Source organism: Cricetulus griseus, chromosome 3, assembly GCF_003668045.3.
Source record: "Cricetulus griseus strain 17A/GY chromosome 3, alternate assembly CriGri-PICRH-1.0, whole genome shotgun sequence".
In the NCBI taxonomy this organism is placed as follows: Eukaryota; Metazoa; Chordata; class Mammalia; order Rodentia; family Cricetidae; genus Cricetulus; species Cricetulus griseus.
The window spans coordinates 157,212,276-157,229,446 of NC_048596.1; positions in this window are offsets into that span (position 1 = coordinate 157,212,276).

Sequence of the window (17,171 nt, forward strand, 5' to 3'; positions counted from 1 at the left end):
TGTCACCTTGATACAAACTAGGGTCACTTGGGAAGAGGGAAACTCAATTGAAGAGTTGCCTCCATCAGATTGGCCTGTGGGTATGTCAATTGGGAACTGGCTTGAATGTTGATTGATGTTGGAGGGTCTAGACCACTGTGGGTAGCACCATCACTAGGCAGGTGTGTTTGTACTTATAACACAGCAAGTTGAGCAAGCAGGAGGAAGCAACTTCATGAACAGAATTTCTCCATTCCTCCAGGGCCTCTGCTTCAGTTCTCACTGCCAGGTTCCTGACTGGAGTTTCTTCCGTGGATTCCCACTATGCTGGACTATAACCTGAAAGCTGACATGAACTCTTAACTCTCCAAGTTGTGTTTGCTCTTGGCGTGTATTACAGCAACCGAAAGCAAACCACAGCAAACGGTCACACCAGTAATTACTGGTGATGGCTGTAGTATTTTCTACTGACTTCTATTTGCCACTGTTCTTTTGCTGCATCCTTTCCAGGTAGAAGCCTTGGGCTTAGAAGGGAAATTTGATTACTGTGTAGAATAGGATGAAAATTCAAAGAGCATGGGATCAGAAGTATCTTGAGACAGTCTTTAAGAAAACAAATTTATGAAACACTTTTCAATCATACTGAGACTTTCATCAAAGAAATCAGAAACACACTCAGAGGGAGGGAGGATGGGAGGCTGAGGGAGAGAGAACTTGCTTGCTGTTTAAGCCTATTTAGCATTGTGGAATCTTTCACAAATTTAATGCATTAATTAATCAATGGAATTCTCCTCAGTAATCCTCTCTGATTACCCAGCTTGACATTTTGAACTCTATTATTTCTACCCCTTTTGCCCTTTTAAAAAAACAGACAAACAAGCTAACATTTTGTTTTGTCTCTTTGTTTTCTACTGTTTAAATTTCTCAAATGTACTCATATTTACCATTTGTGTTTGTGTATATGTGAATGCTGTTGCATGCATGCCATGTCACATGTGTGGAAGCCAAAAGGTAACTCTCAGGAGTCCGTTCTCTCCTCCCACCCAGTTGGGTCAGTGTTTCTTCCTGTTTCTGCCATGCTGTGTATTCCAGGCTAGCTGCCTGCCCCAAATTCCCAGGCAAATAAATGTTTTGTCTCCACCTCCTCTTTGAGTGTTGGGTGATGGGATTACTGATGTGGCTCACTGCTTTTTTAAAAACATGGATTCTGAGACTGAGCTCAGGTGTCAGGCTTGCTCAGCAAGCACTTTGGCCCACTGCGCCATCTCACTGGCCCTGCTTATCAGCACATTTTACATTTCATTTTTTAAGAGTAATAAATGCCATGGCTGCCTACAGTTCTGCATGTATAGTATGAACTGACCCTGTTGTCCTTTCTCAGTATTTTTCAGTGTTGGACTATTTTTACAACTATACTCTTCATTTGTCAAGTGGTCACACAATTCCTGTATCTATTTTTACAGTATTTGCTGTTATTTTGTGTACTGTATTTATTACTGCCACCATTATTTAAAAAGTTTCCACATTAAAATCCTGCATCTGATATTTTTGCATTTAATGCTCCTACCATACATTTATTCCTCATTAAATTATCCACAAGACAGTTCCTTTGGTCATATCGTTTCCTCTCCAGAACATTATGATATTTCCCAGTGTTGGCAGACATGATGCATAAAACCCTTGAATTGATACCAGGTGCCACTCATCACTGGTCTAATTTTTACTCAGCATTCACTTTTGGTTTGATTGGCCTGGTGACTGTCATACACAGACCCTTCCCCATTTCCTGTGTGTGCTGTGGCCAGGCACCACCTGCTCTTCTCTTGCTTCCCGGTAGTCTGATGCCTTCCTGTGTTTCGGTGTCAGTTTATGTACTTTTGGTGAAATCACCCTTTCATGTCATCAAACATCCTTATGTTGTTACACAGTGGCTGACCTTCTCCTGCCTTCACTTTGGAGTATGTCCATTCAGAAAGGACCATAAGGTGGTAAAATACACTCATTTTCATCTTTCCCCACCATTTTCCTACCGAATTAGACCCTTAAAAAGTAGGACTCTTATTTTGCTCTGTCAAGGTCACAAATGAATTTCATTTGTGCTGAACACAAATCAGAACTGGTCCAAAATTACAAGTGACTAATTTTATTCTCTTTATACTTTGAGGTTTTAAAAATATTCCTTGCTAAAAGGGACATTGCTATGAGTAGCTTAATGATGGTCACATGCCCTTTTAGTGTGGCAGGCACCCTGCTAAGTTCTTTAAAGGCATTCTTTCACTTCATTCTGTAATACCATATAAGGTGAGTATTGCTATCTCATTCTACATGTTAAGTAATTCGTTTGAACCTCCTGAGTGTGTTTCTGATTCCAAAGCTGAACCTTCTGACCATTATGTGCCTTTTAGCTGCCAGGGTGGAAAAGCTTCATTCTGGGCACTTTTGAAAGCATTACTCATCTCTCCTAATTTAAATATCATTTGCAAGATTACAAGTGTCTGATACCCTCTGTTCAGTGTATGAGGCAGATCATGTTTTGGTACTTATCTGTTGCCTTGTCCATCCATCCATCCATCCATCCATCCATCCATCCATCCATCCATCCATCTATCCATCCATCCATCCATCCCATTTCATACACATTTTTCAGGTGACTGACATGCTTGTTACTGCATGTGGGATCAGTTTCCTTCTTGTAAATCTGAGCAGGAGCTTACACAAGCAGAGCGTGACAGATTCAGTCTTTTCTGGCTCCCTAAGCTATGGTATGAAAAGCTTCTGTGCTCTCTCATTTGCTACATCTTATTAATGGTCCCAATGATGAGAGAGAAACACCGAGAAAGGAAGGGAAAGAGAAGTGGAAAGGAAAGGAGAGAGTGAGGGGTATTCAATTTGGAACTAGCACAAAGTAGATAAGGTATTTATTATTGTTGTTGTTGTTATTTGTTCATTCATTTATTTGTTTGTCATTGCTGGGGATCTCATTGAGGACCTCATGCATGGTGGCCAAGTACTCTAAAAGTGAGTTCTACCTCTCAGGAGTAAGATTTTAAGCAAGAAGTAAAATAGATAGTTTTACATGGATATAAGATTATTTGGCAGAAATAAAGGGGGGAGTGATCAAAGCCTGAAGCAAGAAAGACATGGAGCACAGAGTTTCAGGAAGAGTGCTTTGCAGCACATTTGCTTATGTGGCACATGCACAGCTTTTAGTGCTGCTAACAACATGGTTAGTTACAATTGATGGGCTCTGTGAGAATTTAAGACATTTCTAAGAATTTAACACATAGCACATGTCACAGAAGCCACAGCTGTAAGATAGGAAATATACATGCGTAAAGATATAAGCAAAACCTGCTCAGTCCATTTAGTGTTACTTGTGCATATATGATTTCAGGGTTAACCATGTGGTATTGGATAGCCAGTTAGTGGGCTTATCCCCCAGGATGGTGATTTCTACTCTCAGCCTTTCTTAGTTGCTTTGTAGTTCTTTTACTAGGAGTGGAGGCCCATGAGTTTCCCCCTTTCAGGGTAAGCATGCAATTCATGGTGTACTTGTTTGGGTCTTGTTTAGGCAGACATACTGCTGAGGTTTCATGGCTGAAGCTTCCCTGCCATTTTTAGATGACACAGTCTCAGAAGATTTCCCATTTCTCTGGCTCATCCAGCCATTCTCCCCCCTCTACCTCACTCTTTCCTGAGCGTTAAACACAGGGCTTCTATGGTAGATGTATTCACGGGAGCTGGGCACCTCATGATTAGTTCTCTGCATTTGACAGGTGGTTTTCCGAATGGCCTTTGCCTGATGCAGAGAGAATTATTCTGTGAGTAGCAGGACTAGTATTTAGAGTGTAGTTAGGAATTTTCCTGATTTGGTATAATGGATGTGTAAGGTTCTGCTTCAAGATTCATGATGTCGCTAGCCCCAGGAAGTTGGATAGACTTCCAATGCCAGGCATGATTTTCCACCTGTTGAATGGGTTCAAGATCCAATTAGACAGCTGTAGGTTGTCACCAATATGTATGTGCCACTATTACAACATAAGGGCTATCTTGCCAAGGTTTGTTATTGGCATGTATCATAGGTGTCACAGCTGAGTAGGACTATTGGTGGCTTCCTTCTCTTGGCTGCTTGCATAGCACTTTCTAGTACCATGAAACTATTCCTCAGAGAGTAGGTTTTCAGGTCATATACAGCTTGGAACCTCTGAGTCCTCTGTCTGAAATGAATGTTGTTTTAGCAACAGGGACTTACCTTCCACCTCTGAGAGGCAGCCAAGGGCAATGGCAGTAGTCTGTACTGTTTTGGGAATCTCTTGGGTTCCCCTGGTCTACAACTCAAAGTGGGTTTTTTCTTGCCTGGTGCTGGGGTTTTGTCAGGATGTCTGTGACTCTTGGTGGGAAGCATTGTCATCCCAAATGGTATAACGTCATTACACTATACATGTATATGAAACACAAGTACTATGTGCTATATGTAATTTTAGGTAGTTAAGAAATAATGTGATTCATTGGAGTTTTTATTATGTATTTTTAAAGATTGTAGTTTAATTACAGCATTTCTCTCTTCCCTTTCTTCCTACTAAATCTTCTCGTATTCCCCTCCTTGCGCTCCTTCAAATTCAGCACCTCATTTTTCATTAATTGTCATTGCATGTGTGTATGTATTTGTGCATACACAGATATTCCTAAATATTACCCATAGAGTTCCTACAATGTCACTTGTTTTCAGGGCTGACCATTTGGCACTGGAAAGCCAGTTGGTGTGCTCTTCTCCCACTTCCAGCTTCTCCTTAGTTGTCTGTAGTTCTTTATGTATGGTTGAGGACCCCTGGGCTTTTCCCCATTCAGTTTGGCATGTCCATTGATGTCATCCCGTGATGCTCACATTTGTGTGATCATGTTGGCAAGACTTCGTGGGTACAGCTTCTGATGTTACTTGGAGATACAATCCTACAGTAAACTTCCCTATCTTCTGTCTCTTACACTCTTTTTGTCCTCTCTTTCCTAGTGATCCCTGAGCTGGGAGGAAGGGTTGTGATGTACATGTCCCATTTAGACAGAGCACTCTGCAGTCTCTTAATTCTTTGCAAATTTTGGGCAGTTGTTGGTCTCTCTGTTAATTTCAATCTACTGCTAAAAGAAGCTTTTTGGGGGAAGGTTGAAGGGCACATTTATCTATGGGAGTTGGCCATTAACAATGACAACTTATACCCAAAGGAAGAAACACATAGGCCAACTTCTAAGTGTGCACCTGAGAACTAAGGAAGCCTGAGGAGGACTGGGGTCTGAGATCTGCACTATGCTATAGTGTAGCATTAGGCCACACAGGGCTTTGAACAAATTGTAGCTCCTCTGCTGTTGATCTTTTTTCCCACAGACAGGGTTTCTCTGTATTGTTTTGTCTTGAACTCACAGAGATCCACCTGCCCCTGCCTCCTGAGTGCTAGGACTACAGGCATGCACCACTAATGCCCGGCTGCTGCTGATCTTTTGACCTATGAACTTCCATAGACATTTACTCAGCAGGTCTAGGACCTGTCAGTTCTTCAGGTTTGCAGCTGATGGCATTTGTGTCACCTGTGGATAGTACAGAGCTTTGAACCCAACATGGCTAAAGAGAGACTTTTCTAACTCCTCAATAATGAAGTCAGTCAAATTTGGCAATATTGCTGTCAGAAACAACAGATAGGGATAATGAAACACTCTGTAATTATTTTAATAGACTAGAACACTTTGTGCTAATAGTCTATAAGGCTGTCTTTCACTGAATTTAGGGGGAAATGGTGAAAAAAGATTTTAAAAGATTTTAGTGTAGAAGGATTCATCATGTAAGCAGCCTTATTTCATGTACCCTTAGACCTCGTGTGGTGCTTAGGTGCTGAGAATAGGACTTAGTTAACTGAGTTGTTTTTAATGGGCATCCAGTCAGGGATGCAGACACTGCTGGGTCACCTTCCACTCTGTGTATGATGGATCTAGACTCTGACAATCTGACTTTGATACTGCATGAATAGAAGTTGAGAAAATGCAATAAAATATGTATAGAAGCAATCTAAAGAATGATTTTGGAGCTAAGAGTGGTGGCACACATCTTTAGTCCCAGCACTTGGGAGTCAGAGGAAGGCGGATCTCTGTGAGTTCGAGGCCAGTCTGGTCTACAGAGGGAGTTCCAGAACAGTCAGAGATGTTATACAGAGAAGTCCTGTGTCAAAAAACCAAACCAAACAAACAAAACAACAACAAAAATGAGTGTGGTGTGTATGCCCGCTTCAAGTGAACTGGAGTACAGCTTGCCTTTCTTAGGACAGAGTATGCACTCCAAACTCAAGGCTTGGCTTGTTTGTAATTTAATGAATACTTGAAAAATAGAGCATACACAGAACAGGAATATATGTAGTCTTACATAAAATGGATTATTTCACAATTAAGAGATAACTGTGTGTGTTTTAAAAAATATTTTTATATGTATGTGTATGCACTAATGTATATATGTGCATTGCCTGAGGAGGACAAAAGACAGTGTTAGATCCCCCAGAGCTAGAGTTACAGACAGTTGTGAGCTGCCATGTGGGTTCTGGGAATTGTAGCCTCTATAAGAGGTTGCCTCAGTAAGAACAGCCAGTGCTTTGAGCCACCAATCATCTCTTCAGCCCTGAGCTAATGTGTCATAATAAGACATAAGAACATAATATATTTCATAGCACTGTTATGTTCATGGAGAGAACAAAGGTGCATTAGCTCAGCTGAAGACTTGGGATAAAATGCTGAGAGCTTCCGGACCACAGATCCTACTTTTGCTCTCACTGTCCCTGTGACTCAGGCATTTAGGGTGCAAAGTATGCTTCAGCTTCATTACCTGTAACATACATCCTTAAGAACAAAGGCTGTTATTGGGATTAATGGGCAAAAAGCAACCAAGAACAATTATTGGCTTGGGTTTGACAGAGTTAGATATTTCTATTTTTACAAGAAGAGCAAGAAGTCACTTTCAAAATAATGCAGACTTAAAATATTTTATAATTTAATTAAAATAAAATCTCATAATCTCCTCCCTGTATCTTCTCCTTCTTATTCTTGCCACGTCTACCTACCTTTCTCTTCCAAAGTCATGAGCCTCCACTTCTTAACCATGGTTGTTATATATATTCACATATACAGATATATGTGTATACATGAATAAACATATAAATAGAACCTGCTGTGTCCATTCAGTGTTGTCTGCATATACAGATGTAAATAATTTAAAAAGTTCTCAGGAACAGAAGTTCTGAGCCTGCTAAATTGTGTATGGACATGTTTTCTTCTTCTTTTTATTTCAATCAATAACAAAGAACAAATGTAATTGAGGAAATGAAACTGTTGGTGATGTTAGATAACCTCTGCATCTTTGGCTCCTACATCCACATAATCAACCGATTGGAAATGGGCTATATTTGGTTAAAAATTGCATCTGTATCAAACATGTATATATTTTTATCTTGTCATTAACTAAATGACAGAATATAGAGTTTACTCACACCCATCTGCCTTATGTTTGATATTGCATAGAACCTAGACAAACTTATAAGTGTACAGGATCATATGTAGGTTATATGTAAGCATTATGTCGTTTTATGTATGGGACTTACATAAAGTTTGTGGATTCACAGTGGTTCTGGAAGAAACCTCCTGCACATATCATAGGATATTATTTTAAATGTGTTGGAAGTTAATAACATAGAGATTTTTTAAAAGAATAGGATGAAAGATTAGAACTGAATTTTTTCTACCATCCTTCTTTCTATGCTTTAAATGTGGAATTCATCCTTGTTTTATTTCTGCCTGTATCTGGCATGGCTTGAGTACACCTATCCAAGGGTCTGGCCTTAATCATTTCCTTCGTGCTTTCTCATTAGTGACTCCTGATATAGCTTTAATTATGGGTTACAAACAAAAGGGTTTCCTGTCTGATTGCTTGTAGGTGGATACAAGCAGGTATTTAGCCTTTTAGAAACTCCTATTTATACTCTCTCTCTCTGCAGTTTAAGTGTAAAGGCTCCTAAATGTAGTCTGCAACACTAAAACTCTGTTTAGTTTATATTTTCTTTTTCTGGGCTAGTTATTTTCTATGCTAATAAGCATGGGAAATTACACAGCAATCTAATTGGTAGTATGTTTAGTAAAATTTGCAAAAGCAATTAATTCCAGAGATTATCATACTGTCAATCTGATTCTGTTTCCTTGCTAAAGTTGTATAAATTAAAAAAACACAAACATATGCACTGTTCAGTATTATGCAAATATGTTTTAAAAACTGAGTAGTGTGTATACTTTGTTATACTGAAAATGTTTTTTTCTAGAGAATAATGTTCTGTTCCTGGGGCTGTCTTGAAAACTTGATTCTACAGTTATAGATGGTAATGAATTCTGCATTTTTATTTCTTCCTTATGTTGTTTCAAATTGGGAATCATTAAGAACATCCACTTGTGCCACTTGTGAGAGCTGTGGACAGAGAGCTATGATGACAAGGGTACCTAAACATTTTTTGAGCCATAACAGGCCTGTGGAAAAGCAAATACATCTTAAGTGTACAACTTTGTAATTTGTTTGCCAAAGGGGGCAGAACTGACTTAAATGCCAGGTCAATAAAATAAAACATTTTCAGCAGCCCAAAGGCTCTCTTTAAGTTTCCATGGTCACTATGCTCTGCGTTTCCTCCATGTTTTAAGTCAGTGGCTACATGTAATCCTTGGCACACTCAGGGCTATACTATAATAACTTGAAAATATCCTAAGTTGAAAGTGCCTCACACACACACTGCTTACTGAGCAGTACACCCCAGCAATGTAATGCACTCGAGGGCATTTGCTGCCCTCACTATATCCCATGTAACCATGGAGCCCACCCAACACCACTAGAGAGTACCACACTGCAAACCACAGGTGCACAAAGACCAGAATTCAGAGTGGACTTTCTACTAGGGAGTGTGGTTCCATAGCTCCATGAAGTTGGAATTTGCAGGAGGCACTCTCTGTGCCTGTGGAGCCTCTTAGGAGGAAATCAATCATTAAGGATTAGAACAATGCCAAAGGATGCCATTGAGCTATCGTCACAGGGGCTGGTGAGATGGCTCAGCAGGTAAAGACACTTCTTCCCAAGGCTGGTGACCTAAATTTGATCCTTTGCACCCACATGCTGGAGGAGAAAAATCAGCTCATTCAAGTTGTCCTCTGACCTCCTTTCCATGGCACAGAAGCCCTCCTCCCACCAAACAGACAAATAAGTGTAATTGAAGAGTATTTTGTTGAAGCAAAATACACTGATTACTTCCCTATAAGCCTCATCTCTAAATCATTCCAGGAGTCAATGTTTCACTATTTAAATTTTAAGAAGACACATTTGGATGGTGAGAAAAAAGTTATCTGTGGTACAAACATCCTTGTATGTGATTTCTTGCCTTTAACATTGTATGAGACATTCATCCACATTGTTCATGTAAATGAGCTTTCTTCCTTCTTAATATATACCATTTAATTGTATTAAATATCTTATATGTCTGTTCTGTTGACAGGGATTTAGGTTACTTAATATTTTCCTGATATGAGTAGGACTCATATGAATATGTCTGTATGTAAGTTTTTGGAAACCATAGGATGCTTTATCATGGCTATAAGCCTTAGCATGAACTTGCTCAGATAAGAGTTGCACAATATCCATAAAGTTAGTAGACTCTACCATTCTAGTTTTTAAGGAACTCTACCCATTTCCATGCCTTGCCACCAGGCTACAGCTATTCCATTTTTCCCACATTCTTGCTCATTCTTGGCAGTAACTTTCATTTTTATATATCGAGGGCAATTTTTCTTTATGTAGTTCATCTGATATTTTATCTTGCATTTCACAGGACTAACAAATTTGAGGATTTTGTAATATTATTGTTGAAAAGTCAAGTGCCTTCTTCGGTGAAGTTTCTATTTATCTATTTTCCATTGTTTTTATCAAGTGGTGTGCCTTTTTCTTATTGTTTGTAGAAATCACTTTATACATTCTGAGTAGGAGCTATTTGTCTGATATGTGTATTAGAAGTGTGTTCATACTCTGTGGCTTGACATATCATTCTCTACTTGACATTTTTTGATGATGACAATATTTGTACTTAAATACAAGCAAATTTATTATGGATTTCCATTGATGCATCAGTTGAATGATGCTTAAGAAATCACTGTCTACCCCAAAGAAAATAAAAATGACATTTTCTTTTAAAGTCACTAGCTTATCTTATCTTCCATGTACTAGATCTATAACCCTTGCAGTGGAGGTTTGGTTATATGAGTCAGAATTCCTTTTCCTCCAAACAGATATTTTGTATTAAGATTGCTCTCCCTCCTACAAATTTGTGTATGTTTGTTTCTGGACTCTATGAGAAGATGTGTGTATACACACAAACAAATTACTGTCTTAATTAGCAATTATTCTAATAAGCTTTAAAAATTGATTTTTTTGTGTGTGTATGTGTGTAGTGTCTATGTTTGATTGGTGTGTCTGTGAGTTCAGGAGTGTGCCATATATAAGTGAAAGTCAGAGGATAACTTGGGGAGTTAGTTTTCCCAATATATGTCTTTGGGTGCCTCTCTTGCTTCTTGCCTCCTCACTTCTAACTGATCTTTATAACGAGAGTGAAGACAATCCGTAGTCTGTAAGGTTAAGATATCTTTATTCAGATAAACACTGGCCAAGCATAAGCCAGAGTGTGCCCAGAGGCAGCAGGCTAGGGAGGCCAGAGAGAAGGGCTCCCCGGTGTCTGATGCCCCCTTAAGAACTCCCCACTCGTCATCCTGAAACTCACCTGACCATGCCCTGACAGGCATAGTTAAGCACACCTGTAGCTAGCTCCTAGGAGGTGGGGTTACAGTGTCTCCCTACAATTCTCCTTTTAGTCTAAAAGAGGATTAGAACTTAATAGTGTAAAACATCCAAAATGAACAATCATAAAGGTGAAATACAAGAAGATACAATAATCTGCTATTGCACATCCTAACTATGTCTATTCCAGCTAAGCCCTAAAGTCATGTGAAAAGGGTGTCCAACTTGAACACATCCTTCCAATCCCAACTCTAAACAATAAGAAAGTTATTCCTAACTAGGCTTACACTGCCCTAATAGACAATAATGGGGAATGGGGGAGTAGCATCTTCCAAGTTACTTCCTGCTGAAACAGGACGATGGTAGCCTTGTGGGGCCCTGTGGGAAGAGAGTGTTAGTATAGTGAAAGTCTCTGATGGGTTATCTCCAGTCCATGTTAGATGGGATTTGCTTGATTGAAGATCTAGGTTGAAATCCTCAATTTGATTGAAGCCAGTACTTGAAGCCCTGGTTGGCGTGTCAGTTGAAGATGAGTAAGTAGGATCCAGTGCAGTCCAGGAGGTATGGCCCAATTCCTTTTCCAGAGCGTCCAGGGATTGTTGTCAGGCAGGTCTTCATTGCCTGTATGGGACTCAAACATAAATGTTAGCAGAGCAATGTTTGCTTGCATATGTATGTATGCTGGGAAAGGCAACCATGGGAAAATGACAATTATGAGAGGATGTATGCCTTGAAGGAAAGAGCCAAGAAAAGACAAGAGATAGTCCTCAGATTCTTCATTTATTCTGTATTACATCAATTGGCTTCTTGAATAATACAGAAACTCTTAAATTTAGTTAAACAACATGCTAGGATTTTAGGGGAGGAAAGCCAAATCCAACTCTAAATCCAGCATTGACTTAATTGAATAGGGACTAGGAAGTGAAGAGAAATAAAGTTATTTGAGAGACAGCTATAAAGTTTACCGTATGGCACATTCCTTTTGTTTGATGGTTATAGCTACCTTCTTTTCTTTAAGTATCTACCCATGCAGTTTCCTTTGACTTCTGGAGGTGAATTTTTTCTGTGAAGATAAAAACAAAGCACTTCCTTTTCCTTTGGGAGGGTTTCATTTAGTTTATGAGATATACCTCAGTAAATTCCTTCTCAGTCGTCGAGGTTGTCTTTTTCAACTGAAATCTTGATCAATTTTGATGGTATCCAAAGTTTTTCTTCTCCTGTGGAAACAAATGTAAAACCCCTATCCCAATGTAACACATGTCCAGGCTTCCATACCGAGGTCAGTACATCTTTGAAGTACACTGGTTGATTCAGTTCATCAGTTTTTTTCCGTAGTCCAGTGTCTTTCCGAAGCTGTTTGTCCTTTGTCATTGGCATTAAGAAAGTTTAGTGTCAATAAAGCATTATGCAACCTGTGTTTGGGGGGTTTTGACTTACCAGCTTGTCTATGGATCATCTCCTTAAGCATTCTATTAGATCTCTCAACTACTGCTTGTCCTGTAGGATTGTGTGGTATACCGGTAGCATGCTTTATGTTATAATATTTGAAAAAATGTTCCAATTTTGTAGAGACACATGCTGGAGCATTGTCAGTTTTTATTTGTGCAGGTATACCCATAACTGCCATCACCTCTAGCAGGTGTGTAATACAAGAATCAGCTTTTTCAGTGTTGAGAGCGGTAACCCATTGGAACCCTGAGAATGTGTCTATGGTATGATGCACATATTTCAAATTTCCAAATTCTGTAAAGTGAAAGACATACACCTGCGACATCTTATTCCTCTGAATGCCTTTAGGATTACAGCCTGCTGGCAGTGGAGTTTGGTTATAAAAGGAACAAGTAGGACAGTTTCTCACTATCTCCTTGGCTTGTTGCCAAGTGATGGAAAAGTCCTTTTTTAAACCTTTGCTATTTGCATGATGTTTTTTATGAAATTCTGAGGCTTCTAGCACAGTGCCAATTGATAATCAATCAATCTTGTCATTGCCTTGTGCTAGTGGGCCTGCCAGACCCGTGTGGGATCTGATTTTCATAATGTACAGAGGATTACTTTTGTTTCTGATTGTTTCCTGTAATTGTAAGAACAATGAGGTTAATTCATTATTAGCAGGGAAGAATTCTGTGGTCTCTATGTGTAAGACGACTCTCTCTGTATATTGGGAATCAGTAACTATGTTAAGAGGTCCTGTGAAATCCATAAGCACCATAAGAATTGCATATAATTCTGCCTTCTGTACAGATGTGTACAGGCTTTGAACTACTTTACTTACCTCACCTGCTTTATAACCTGCCTTACCTGATTTGTTAGCATCAGTGTAGAAAGTAAGAACTCCAGAAATGATAGTTTGCCTTACAATGTGTGGAAGAGTCCAGACTGTCTTTTTTATGGGTTTAATTCTGTCGGTTTTGGGATAGTTGTTGCTAATTGTTCCCCAAAAGTCGGTAAGAGCTATTTACCAATATTCATTATCCTTCCATAAGGAGGAAATTTCATCATTAGTTAAAGGTACTATAATTTCTGCTGGATCTTTTCCAGTCAGCTGACGAAGTCTTAATTTGTTCTTTAAAATCAAATCAGAAATCTTTTCTATATATGTCTTTAACTTTTTATTCTGTTTATGTGGCAGAAATATCCATTCTAATATAGTGTCTTCCCTCTGCATCAGAATTCCAGAAGGATATTCTCTGAATGGCAAGATGACCAGAATGCAATCTAAATCAAGGTTTATCCGATCTACATGAGCATCCAATATTCTGTTTTCTACCCATTGTAGTTCTTTTTCTGCCTCGGCAGATAATATTTGTGGACTGTTGAAGTCCTTATCACCTTTCAGCGCCATTTTAAAATGTTTTAAGTCATGATCTTCTACTCCAATAGTCTTCTGTAATTGAGAAATTTCTCCTAGTAGCCTCTGAAGACTATTAAGAGTTTGATAATGATCCCTTCTAATTTGCACCTTCTGTGGCCTAATTCTTTGTAAGTCTATCTTTTAACCTAAATAGTTAATAGAATCGCCTCTTTGTGTCTTTTCCGCGGCTATTTGTAACCCCCATCTAGGCAAAACTTCCTTCACCATGTCAAACATATGTTCCAAAGTTTCCTTATTAGAATCCGATAAAAGAATATCATCCATATAATGATAAACAAGAGATTGTGGAAATTTTTTATGAATTATTTCCAAAGGTGGTTGTACAAAGTGTTGACATAAAGTAGGACTATTTAGCATCCCCTGAGGTAAAACATTCCATTGATATCTCCGAACTGGCTGTGAGTTATTAAGAGTTGGTACAGTAAATGCAAATTTCTCTCTATCACTTTCTTGTAATGGTATAGTGAAAAAGCAGTCTTTCAGGTCAATTACTATGATCGGCCATTCTTTAGGTACTAAGGAAGGCAGTGGCATTTCAGGCTGTATAGAGCCCATAGGTTGAATTACCTTATTTATTGCTCTCAGCTCTGTCAGCATTCTCCAGTTACCTGACATCTTCTTGATAACAAACACAGGAGAATTCCAAGGGCTGGTAGACTCCTCTATGTGACCAGCCTCCAGGTGTTCCTGTACTAACTTTTCTAGAGCCTCTAGTTTCTCAGATGTCAAAGTCCATTGCCCAATCCAGACAGGTTCATCTGTAAGCCATTTTAATGGCAGGGCCTTTGGTTCCTCTAAAGGTCTATCATTTGTATTTAGTTTCTGTACAGCCTGGATAGTTGGTAACCATTTTCCATAGCATCTTACCTGATCCTTCCTACTATCCAGTGATTTTCTATAATTTGTATCTGACATTGGAGGGATGTTAATTTGAGTATTCCATTGCTGTAAGAGATCAAGACCCCAGAGGTTAATAGCTATATTTGCTAAGTAAGGTTTCAGTCTCCCTTTCTGTTCTTCTGGTCCAATGCAGACCAGGGCATGGTCAGGCACACCTGTAGCTAGCTCCTAGGAGGCGGGGCTACAGTGTCTCCCTACAGACCTTGAGCTTCTCAGTGTTTCTCCTGTCTCTGCTTCCTGAATTGTAGATATGCACCTCACATCTGGTCCTGTCTCTGCCCCCTGAACTGTAGATGTGCGCCTCGCATCCGGTCCTGTCTCTGCTTTCTGGACTGTAGATGTGCACCTCACATCCAATTCTGTCTCTGCTTCCTGGACTGTAAATGTGCACCTCACATCCAAGTTTTACATGAGTTCAGGATCAGAAATCAGGTTGCTAGGCTTGTATGGCAAACATTTCAGTGAGCTGTTTCTTGACCTTTTAAGTTTTGATATGTGAAAAATGTAAGAATTCAAAGTTCTTTTTTATTGACTAACATTGACTTGGGTAATCTTTGTCCTTACATTTCTGAATAAATGTTTGCTTATTGATTCTTTTTTAGTGTAAAAGAATGAAACAACCAAACTAACATGACTAAGAATTGACTGTGAGCATCCTGAATGCATGAGTCAATTTTAGGAGGATAACCATAGCACAGAGGGAGCCTTCTGATGCATGGGCATGGCATGCCACTCTCTGCTCGTTCACATGCTTTCTAGGTCTTTGATATAGAAGTTATAAGCATGTCTTGTTACACTTATTCCAAATTTAGTTTATTATTTCATCCCAAGTGCCATAGCTTCTGTTTTGTTATTTATTGATCATTTTATAATAATTTACTTTTATACAGTGACTCTGAGCTCAGCAATTTTTCTAGGTTTGCAAATTAAACCTAAATTAATAAATAAAATAAATTAATTTATTATATAGGTGAGCAAGTGTCCTTGTGGTATGATTGAACATCCTTTGGGCATATGTCCATAAGTGATAGAGCTGGGTATTGAGGTAGATGGATTCCCAACTTTCTGAGAAACTGCCATATTGATATCCACAGTGGTTATAAGTTTGGAACTCCCACTGGCAATGGAGGAGTGTTCCTCTTGTTCCACGTCCTCTTCCACATAAGCTGTCATTTGTTATTTTGACCTTAGCCATTCTGACAGGTGGAAGATGGAATCTTAGAGTCATTTTGATTTTCATTTCCCTGATGGCTAAGGATGTTGAACATTTTTAAAAGTAATTCTCAACTGTTTGAGAGTCCTCTCTTGAGAATTCACTGTTTAGATCTTTACCCTATTTTTAAATTGAATTATTTGTGGGGGTTTTTTTTGGTGTCTTGTTTCTTGAGTTCTTTATATATCTTAGAAACCAGCCCTCTGTTGAATGTAGGGTTGGTTGGTAAAGATCTTTTCCCATTCTGTAGGCTGCCATTTTGTCCTTTTGTCAGCATCCTTTGTGTTACAGAATCTTTCAGTTTCATGAGCCAGAGGGGTCAAGGACATTGCAAGAAAACCCACAGAATCAACTAACCTGGGCTCATAGGAGCTCACAAAGTCTGAACCAGCAACCAGGAAGCCTGCATGGGACTGTCCTAGGCCCTCTACAGTTGGTAGCTTGGTCTACTTGTGGACTCCTAACAATGGGAACAGGGTCTGTCCCTAATGTTTGGATGGCTTTTGAGAACCCATTCCTCATACTAGACTGCCTTACCCTGCCTTAACACAAGGGGAGGTGCTTAGTCCTACTGCAACTTGATATATCATGCTGTGTTGATATTCATGGGAAGACTGCCTCTTTCTGAACAGAAGGAAGGAGGAGTGGATTTGTGGGGGGCAGAGGGGAAGTGGTAGGAGGAAATGGGAGAGAGGTGACAGGGGACATTGTGGTCAGGATGTAAAATAAATAAAAAATTTCATTAATCAAGCAACAAGAAAAAAATAAATTGAAAGTGTACCTTTACATGGATAGATGCTATTAAAGCAGAATGATTGTTTGTTCTCTGACTTCATGCGTAACACTCAAGGAAATGACTCTGCCATTCTGGTCTAGCTTCCTCATCTATAAAATAGTGACATCAGCTATGTTAGTTTTCATTCTCTTTTATAGGGTGGGTTGATGATTGGCTAAACTGAGGTACTTTCAGATGTGGTCTTGGAGTTTCAGGAGGGGACAACATTCATAGGATCCCATTTTCAGGCAGGGTAGTGGGTGGTACCACCCTACTCAATATTTCCATTCTCCTTGTTGAGGACATTTAATAACGTCCATATCCTTTGCACTCCTCCTATTGGCTGTGGGGATGACAAGAATCTGTCTCAGCACCATCTCTGTGTACAAACCCTTGTTTTACACATCATACTGCTCCCATGATGTGACAAGGGCTTCTAAGTCTAATTTTTCTGAGAATCTTGACTCTTCTTGAATCCGAGTCCTGAACATTTGTTTCTCCTCTTCCCTTCATGTCATTTTCCTATGGATAATAAGCTTAAGGAGAATGGGAATGAGAATTTTATGTTGATCTTTTCCTCTTCAGTTGT